Below are 8,920 nucleotides of genomic sequence, written 5' to 3' on the forward strand. Positions count from 1 at the left end.
CGGCTTCCTTTTATCCACTCAGGGATTCCGGATGTCCAATCGCAATCCACCTGTTCAGGTGACAGGTTTCTCCCATCCAAATCAGTTTCACCACCTCCTTTCACCAGCAGAGGGAGTTCATTGGACATCAAAGATGAACGAGAAAATGAGCTCACAACAAAAACACTAGCTCCTGTGTTAGTGGGGTTCAGTAACGCAGCTGCTCCCCAGCTGTGTGGACGGCAATGTCTTCTGCTGCCTCCACATTCACACTACTACTGATTTCAAACTTGCTCCAACTAGGCCTCTGGCTCTACTCTGTTCCTAGTATTTCCCCTGGCCTCCAATCCCACCAGTTGCTGCTCAGAAGTGGCGTCTGCACAATCAACACTTGTTCCTGTGTTACTGGGGTACAGTAACGTCAGCTGATCCCCTGATGTGTGTCCGGCAATGTCTCCTGCTCTGTCCACATTCCCACTACTTGTAGTGGAAATGTGGACAGAGCAGGAGACATTGCCGGACACACATCAGGGGATCAGCTGACGTTACTGAACCCCAGTAACACACTTCTGAGCAGCAACTGGCGGGGTTGGAGGCCAGGGGAAATACTAGAGACAGAGTGGAGCCAGAGGCCTAGATGGAGCACATTTAAAATCAGTAGTAGTCTACAACAGATATTAAACTTGATGAAATTAGGCCTCAGCCTACACACTGATTTACCCTGGGCTCCAACATCGCCAGTTGTTGCTCGGAAGTGCCGTCCGCACAGAAAAAAACACTAGCTCCTGTGTTAGTGGGGTTCAGTAACGCCAGCTGCTCCCCTGCTGTGTGGACAGCAAAGTCTCCTGCTGCCTCCACATTCAATCTAGATCATATTTTGAACTTGCTCCAAGTAGGCCTCAGCCTGCTCCATGATTGATCCTGGGCTCCAACATCGCCAGTTGTTGCTCGGAAGTGCCGTCTGCACAGAGAAAAACATTAGCTCCTGTGTTAGTGGGGTTCAGTAACGTCAGCTGCTCCCCTGCTGTGTGGACGGCAAAGTCTCCTGCTGCCTCCACATTCAACCTACATCACATATAAAACTTGCTTCAATTAGGCCTCAGCCTGCTCCGTGATTGATCCTGGGCTTCAACACAGCCAGTTGTCGCTTGGAAGTGCCGTCCACACAGAGGAAAACACTAGCTCCTGTGTTAGTGGGCTTCAGTAACGTCAGCTGCTCCCCTGCTGTGTGGACGGCAAAGTCTCCTGCTGCCTCCACATTCAAACTACATCCGATTTTCTACTTGCTCCAAGTAGGCCTCAGCCTGCTGCATGATTGATCCTTGGCTTCAACACAGCCAGTTGTCGCTTGGAAGTGCCGTCTGCACAGAGAAAAACACTAGGTCCTGTGTTAGTGGGGTTCAGTAACGCCAGCTGCTCCCCTGCTGTGTGGACGGCAAAGTCTCCTGCTGCCTCCACATTCAAACTACATCCGATTTTGTACTTGCTCCAAGTAGGCCTCAGACTGCTGCATGATTGATCCTGGGCTTCAACACAGCCAGTTGTCGCTTGGAAGTGCCGTCTGCACAGAGAAAAACACTAGCTCCTGTGTTAGTGGGGTTCAGTAATGCCTGCTGCTCCCCTGCTGTGTGGACGTCAATATCTCCTGCTGCTCAGCCTGCTCGATGACTAATCCTGGGCTTCAACACAGCCAGTTGTTGCTCGGAAGTGCCGTCTGCACAGAGAGAAACACATGCTCCAGTGTTAGTGGAGTACAGTAATGCCTGCTGCTCCCCTGCTGTGTGGATGGCAATATCTCCTGCTGCCTCCACATTCAAACTACATCACATATAAAACTTGCTGCAATTAGGCCTCAGCCTGCTCCATGACTGATCCTGGGCTTCAACACAGCCAGTTGTTGCTTGGAAGCGCCGTTTGCACAGAGAGAAGCACATGCTCCAGTGTTAGTGGGGTTCAGTAATGCCTGCTGCTCCCCTGCTGTGTGGACGGCAATATCACCTGCTGCCTACACATTCACATTACTACTGATTTCAAACTTGCTCCAATTAGGCCTCTGGCTCCACTCTGTCTCTATTATTTCCCCTGGCCTTCAACCCTGCCAGTTGCTGCTCAGAAGTGGCATCTGCACAATCAACACTTGTTCCTGTGTTACTGGGGTTCAGTAATGTCAGCTGAACCCCTGATGTGTGTCCGGCAATATCTCCTGCTCTGTCCACATTCCCACTAATAGTAGTGGGAATGTGGACAGAGCAGGAGACATTGCCAGACACACAGCAGGGGAACAGCTGACGTTACTGAACCCCAGTAACACAGGAACAAGTGTTGATTGTGCAGACGCCACTTCTGAGCAGCAACTGGCAGGGTTGGAGGCCAGGGGAAATACTAGAGACAGAGTGGAGCCAGAGGCCTAGTTGGAGCACGCTTAAAATCAGTAGTAGTCTACAACAGATATTAAACTTGATGAAATTAGGCCTCAGCCTACGCCCTGATTGACCCTAGGCTCCAACATCGCCAGTTGCTGCTCAGAAGTGTCTTTAGCACTGGTGCTCCCTCCTGCCCAGCCTGGTTCCAGGACGCCTTCTGTTTCTGGGTAGTGTCAACATCACTTTGCCACCAATACGTTGTCCTGTCGTGTTGCGGTCGGGTTAGCCGAGTCTATGGTGCCTGCAGTTTAGGTGCTTCCTATGTGGGCTGCGGGTTCTGGTAATAAAGGCTGGTTCTGTAGTTCCAATAGGACAAGCACCCCCTGTAGGACTGTGGGTTTCGGTATCTGTGGCCGGCTCGCGGCCTTGCAACTTTGTTTATCATGGGTACCTTCTGCTACCCATCTGGGTTCCAGCACCATCAGCTGGTTCTCGGCAGTGCCTTTGGCCGAGGTGCCTCCTTCTCGGTATCCAAGATCCAGCAACGTCTGCTGGTCCTTGGTAGTGCTTTGTAGCACAGGTACCTCCTGCTTAGTAACCATGTTCCAGCACCGTCAGCTGGTCCACAGTTGTGCCATTGGCTCTTGTTCCTTCAGCTGCCACTCTGGGTTCCAGCACCATCAGCTGGTTCTTGGTAGTTCCATTGACTCTTGTAGCTTCTGCTACCCATCCGGGTTCCAGCACCATCAGCTGGTTCCAGGCAGAGCCTTTGGCCTAATTGCCTCCTTCTCGGTATCCGAGTTCCAGCAACATCTGCTGGTCCTTAGTAGTGCTTTCTAGTACAGGTACCTCCTGCTTAGTAACCGGGTTCCAGCACCGTCAGCTGGTCCTCGGTAGTTCCATTTGCTCTTGTTCCTTTTGCTAACCATCCGGGTTCCAGTACCATCAGCTGGTTCTCAACAGTTCCTCAGCCATCATGTACCTTGTGCTACTTTTCCAAGTTGAAGCTTGTGGAAATGGTTTTTGGTTCTCACTCTGGATCTCCCTGACGACGACCCTGAAGACGACGACCCTGAAGACTACACCGAAGAAGACCAAAAAGATGACTCTGAAGAAGATGACCAAGAGGACAAAGAACATGAAGACAACCACCAAGATGTATAACAACAAGAGACAGAAGACCAAGAAGCAGAAGAACAAAAAGCAGAAGAACCAAAATCAGAAGAACATTAAGCATAAGACTAAAAATCAGAGCAAAAGATGTTATCTAAATTATAAGCAGAAGAAGACTAAGCAGTGTAAGGGGGTGAGTCCTTTCCTCCTCGTGGTGCCCCTGGAAAATGCCTGCTGCTGCAGGCCAAACTGAACGTGGACAAATCCTGTTGTAAATCTTTTGTGACAGGCAGAACGGAAGGTGTAATCTTCAAACTTTTATAGATTACAACTACAGGAATGACTGTCAAAAATAAGAATATGATGAAGAAGAATAGGAAGAAGATGAAGAAGTAGAATTTGAAGAAGAATGATAGTTGAAAAAGAAGATTATGAAGAATGTAAAAAAAAAAGAATATGAAGAAGGTGAAGAAGAAGATGAATAAGGTGAAGAAGAAGTTGATGAAAAAGATGCTGCTGCTGCTGCTGAGGATCATGAAGGAGAAAGTGTGGCAGAAGTAAAAAAGAAGGTGAAGAGCATAGAACTAGTGAAACATACATATCTGACAAAATATAAAAGAGGTTAACATAGTCAATATCTTTGTAACTCCGAACGTCTTAAAAAAAAAATTAATTCCTGCTAAGCTATTCCATTTGATTGGGCTAAACCTCTTTGCCTTTAATGTCTCCTCCACCTCCCCAATACTTTCTACATTATTCTTAGTTGTTTTTCTTCATGTAGAATTAACCTACACGGAAAGAAAGGGTTTTTTTTAATTCCGATATTTCGGTCCCATTGACTAGAATGGGACCTCCGGGATCGGAATCGGCGATACCCGATACTTTTTGGATATCGGCCGATCCAATCCGATCCGATATTTCTCAATATCGGATGGTATCGCTCAACACTACTTATGACCATGTGATATTTCAGCTTTTCTTTTTTAATAAATTTGCAAAAATTTCTACATTTCTCTTTATTCAGTCAAGATGGGGTGTAGAGTATACATTAATGAGAAAAAAATGAACTTTTCTGAATTTACCAAATGGCTGCAATGAAACAAAGAGTGAAAAATTTAAAGGGGGTCTGAATACTTTCCGTACCCACTGTATACTAAGGGGCTATGCTATGTATAATAAGTGAGGGACTGTGTTAAACACAATAAGAGATAATAACATCTTCCTCCACCTCCCCCTGTTCCTAAATCCATTATAAATCCCCCTTCCTCCCTTCCCAATCCTCCACGCCCCTCATTGTCTTCCTCCCCCCGCATCCACCATTTTTGTCCTTTCCACTACCACCATCATTGCCTTTTCCCCCACCATGCCCATCATTGCCAATTCCACCACCTCCATCATTTCTTCCTCCCACAGCACCCCCATTATTGCTCTTTCCACAATGACCATCATTGTCCTTTCCACCACCACCATTGCCTTTTCCCCACAACCCCTATCATTGCCCATTCAACCACCCCATCATTGCTTTCTCCCCCACCACCCCTATCATTGCCCTATTCCCCACCACCCCATCATTGCCTTCTACCAAACTACCTCCATCATTGCCTTCTTCCCCACCACCCCATCATTGTCCTTTCCACTGCCACCATCTTTGCCTTCTCCCCCACCACCCCATCATTGCTCATTCCACCACCTCCATCCTTTGCTCCTCCCCCACCATTCCCATCATTGCCCTTTCCACCACCACCATCATTGCCCTTTCCCCACCACCCCATCATTGCCCTTTCCACCACCTCTATTATTACCTTCTCTCCCACAATTCATTGCCCATTCCACCACCTCCATAATTTCCTCCTCTCCTAACACCCCCATCATTGCCCTTTCCATGTTCATTTTGCCCAATCGAATGCTCAATGGAGGAGTCACGAAACCATCTCAGACAGATGTCTGTCCAGCCTTTGTTTGAAGACTTCCATTGAAGGATAACTCACCACCTCTCGTGGCAGGCTACTCCATTAATTGATCACCCTCACTGTCAGTAAGTATTTTCTAATATCTGATTTGTACCTTTTCCCTGTCAGTTTCCTTCAATGCTTCTCGTGTTTCCATGTGCAAATGAGAATAATGATGATCCCTCTACACTGTGACATTCCTTCAGATATTTGTATACAGCTATTAAGTCTTCTCTTAGTCTTCTTTTTTACAAAGTAAACATTCTCAGATTCTTTAACTTTTCCTCTTAGGATGTACTTTGCTGTCTGCTCACAATCCTGGTAGCTGTTCTCTGAACTTGCACCAGTTATTCAATGTATTTTTTTATAATGTGGTGCCCAGAACCGGACACAGTATTTCATATGAGGCCTGACTAAGGAGAAGTAGAGTCGGATAATTACTGGTTGCAGCTGTTACTTAACTCTGCCATACATATGACATGGATGTCAAACAGACAATGCTTGAGCTGATTGATCTGTCCGCAGCCATCTTAACAGACTCTCCTATACACAGGACTATTCATTCAGAAAATTAAAGGAACAGCAGTCTGAAACTGGACACGTTGGAGAGGTATCTCCTGTGGAAATTAATTTTTAAGCACTTCCATACAAATTAGAGTGGCAGTGTCAGGAAATATGATGTATTTTTGTGTGGGATAGCCACACATACCGAGCTCTGCTACATCTCCTTGGTTTTGTGAATGACCTACTCCAGCCATGATCCCCCTTGCAGCTTCCCCTTCACAACTGCATGTGTGTGATTCTAGCCCCCTCCTTCTCCCCTGCTGTACAGCTGTAATGTGAGACCAGGGTGCTAGCAGCCTCACTGTGTAGTTTTATGGCCCTAAACTGGTTGAAAGCAGCCTGAAGCACATGGCAAACCAAGACGTCTTTGTCCTAATACAGTGCTCATTAAAGATCAAATATAATGGCACCAATTATTGTTATAGGTGAAAATCTTACATTTCTGGCAACTACATTGTTAGAACCACCACCCAGTGAGTTTTCTAAGCTCCAGCACCAGCAGAATTTGAGAAATGGATTTCTACTTAACCTGGTCATACAGCCACTTCATGTTTAGACTTAATAGAAAACTAATTCCAGAACAAGAGTAATGATGGTCCTGCCATCGCTCTATAAGGTTTCCAGCCAGACATATGAAATTAATAAGGTTTAATTAGGTTTAATAAGGTTTTAACTTCTGGACAAGGGGAGTACACTCCATAGCTCCGCCCACTCAGTGTGGTCATGAACATAATGTATAATATTATGAAGCACAATTAGGATGGTGTCTTTTGCCGGGGATCCAGCTATGAGAGGCTATCCATTGTTACCTGATGAATTGGGATGGTTCCCCTGCCCCACCAACCATCTCCACATGGCGTGCCAGTTACTGAAACATGTAAGCTCATCTTCAATCCATCTTTATTTTGTAATTGCTTGTACATACTGTAGATTGTCTCATTTGTAATACTTTTTTATATTTTTTAAACACTGCCTATTTCTTTTTGGAGTAAAAGCTATAATATTTACTAATTTGGTTCTCCTTGCTCTAATAACTTATTGCCATGTCCTCCCAACTAAGTCTGATACAAAACAGATGAACGGAGGGCACCGCTAAACTACAAAAAGAAAAGAGAGGGGTTCTCCAAAGGCATGTCAATTAAACAATAACATGGAATAGAAAAAAGCGACTTACCCATAGAAGGGAACACCACAATTATAAGTTTTATGGCAGACAAAAATTTATTTTATTTATCACAAGAAGGCACAAACATGGAACAACACTTGACCGATAAAAACAATTAAAAACATGCAAAAAAATGCAAACTGGTCATGTCATATAATAATGATACAATGACCCTCCCACATCCAAAATCCCACAAATAGAAACAAATGTATTAAGAGAAGGTATACTCCACACATTTAGTGTATAAAAGTCAATGATCTATAATACAATTTCATATGCATAATAAAAAAAATGCATACTACAAGTAGGGTTATTCACAGCACCATGCACCTCCAAACTAAATCAATGCTACTGATTGGGTTTGCTCTTGACCCAATATTAATCATTGAACCAGGAGCTGGTGGCAGCGAAGTGTTCTGGGCTTTTGGGGAGACAATGGCAGTGACAGACGGAGTTTTATAAGTGTATTTCCCGCCTGAGACTGGGAATAGTTTTATTGCCCTCACTGCAGCGTGCCCAATCGCCAGTACACAGCAAGGCGGCCCTTCTAGTGACCATTTATCCTAGGTGTAGTTCCCTGACTGACCTGAAGGTAAGGGGACACCAGAGAGCTGCTGGTTCCAAACCGGAGCTGGAAAGTGGGATATAATAATTCCCATGACGAACTGGGGGCAACCAAACACAATCAGTTCATGACAGGCAGGATCGGCCGACATTAGTCTAATGTGTACTTGGGCCTTAACTCTTTTTTGCTGCTACATCCAGGAATTGACCACAGTGGTCAGTAGCCTGTCTGTACTAAAGGAAGTAAAGAGACCAGTAGAGGAGCTGAGCACCATTGAAACAAACACGACCAATGCATTAATTTTTTTTATCATTTTAAGGCTTTTTAGAAATTATTCAATTGCTGGACACCACCTTTAACATGTAGTTTTACTAATGTCACTAAATTAACCAAATTCAGAAAGGGATATGGATTTTTTAAGCAGCAGCAATAATACCTACACCAAAATGAATGAGGTTTGTCATTATTCCCATCAGCAGAACTGATGTTTACTGCTATCATTATAATGCAAATGAGATTTTATAGAATGCTATTAGGCTAACAATTTTAGGAAATGTTAGTATGCAACAAGCTCAAACAATTTCAATTGCTAAGCTCCATTTTTATATTAACCCTCTTCAGAGTGCATCCCTGGAAGCTAGCATGAGCTGACTACACAACAATCGTATCATTATCTTATCCACACAAAAGTTTAACATGATGCATAATGTTGAAACCCTCTGCCAAACCACATAAATGGATATTGTTGGCAAGAGGTAATAAAAATAAACAGAAAAAACAATGCATAATACACTCACAACAAATGTGAAAGTCCAGTGTTGTGCTGTGGAGAAATGCAGCAGAAGATCCATTCTCTATGCTTCCATGATGTTGAAGCAAGATGCGTTCTGGAAGAAGACAACTGCTGAGCATGTCACTATCTCTCCTGGGGTACCAAAATGGAAAAAGAAGTACATATTGAACCTTAAATGAGTGTCTCAATCTTTAAAGTAATATGCATTAATTTATTACTAGGGATGAGCGAACATGAGTAGTGATACTCAATTATTACTCAAGAATCACAGTACTCAGATGTGCTTGTTACTAAGCGAGCAATGGGCAATGCTCGATGTGAAACTCAAATCCCCGCATCTTTGGCGCCTATTACACAGCAAATAAGCATGTGGGGATTGGCTGAGAGTTACTGTAATACCATAGCCATTTTGGTTGTGTCATTACTGTC

This window comes from Dendrobates tinctorius, unplaced genomic scaffold, assembly GCF_039654945.1.
Source record: "Dendrobates tinctorius isolate UK_male_01 unplaced genomic scaffold, ASM3965494v1 ptg000031l, whole genome shotgun sequence".
Classification (NCBI taxonomy): Eukaryota; Metazoa; Chordata; class Amphibia; order Anura; family Dendrobatidae; genus Dendrobates; species Dendrobates tinctorius.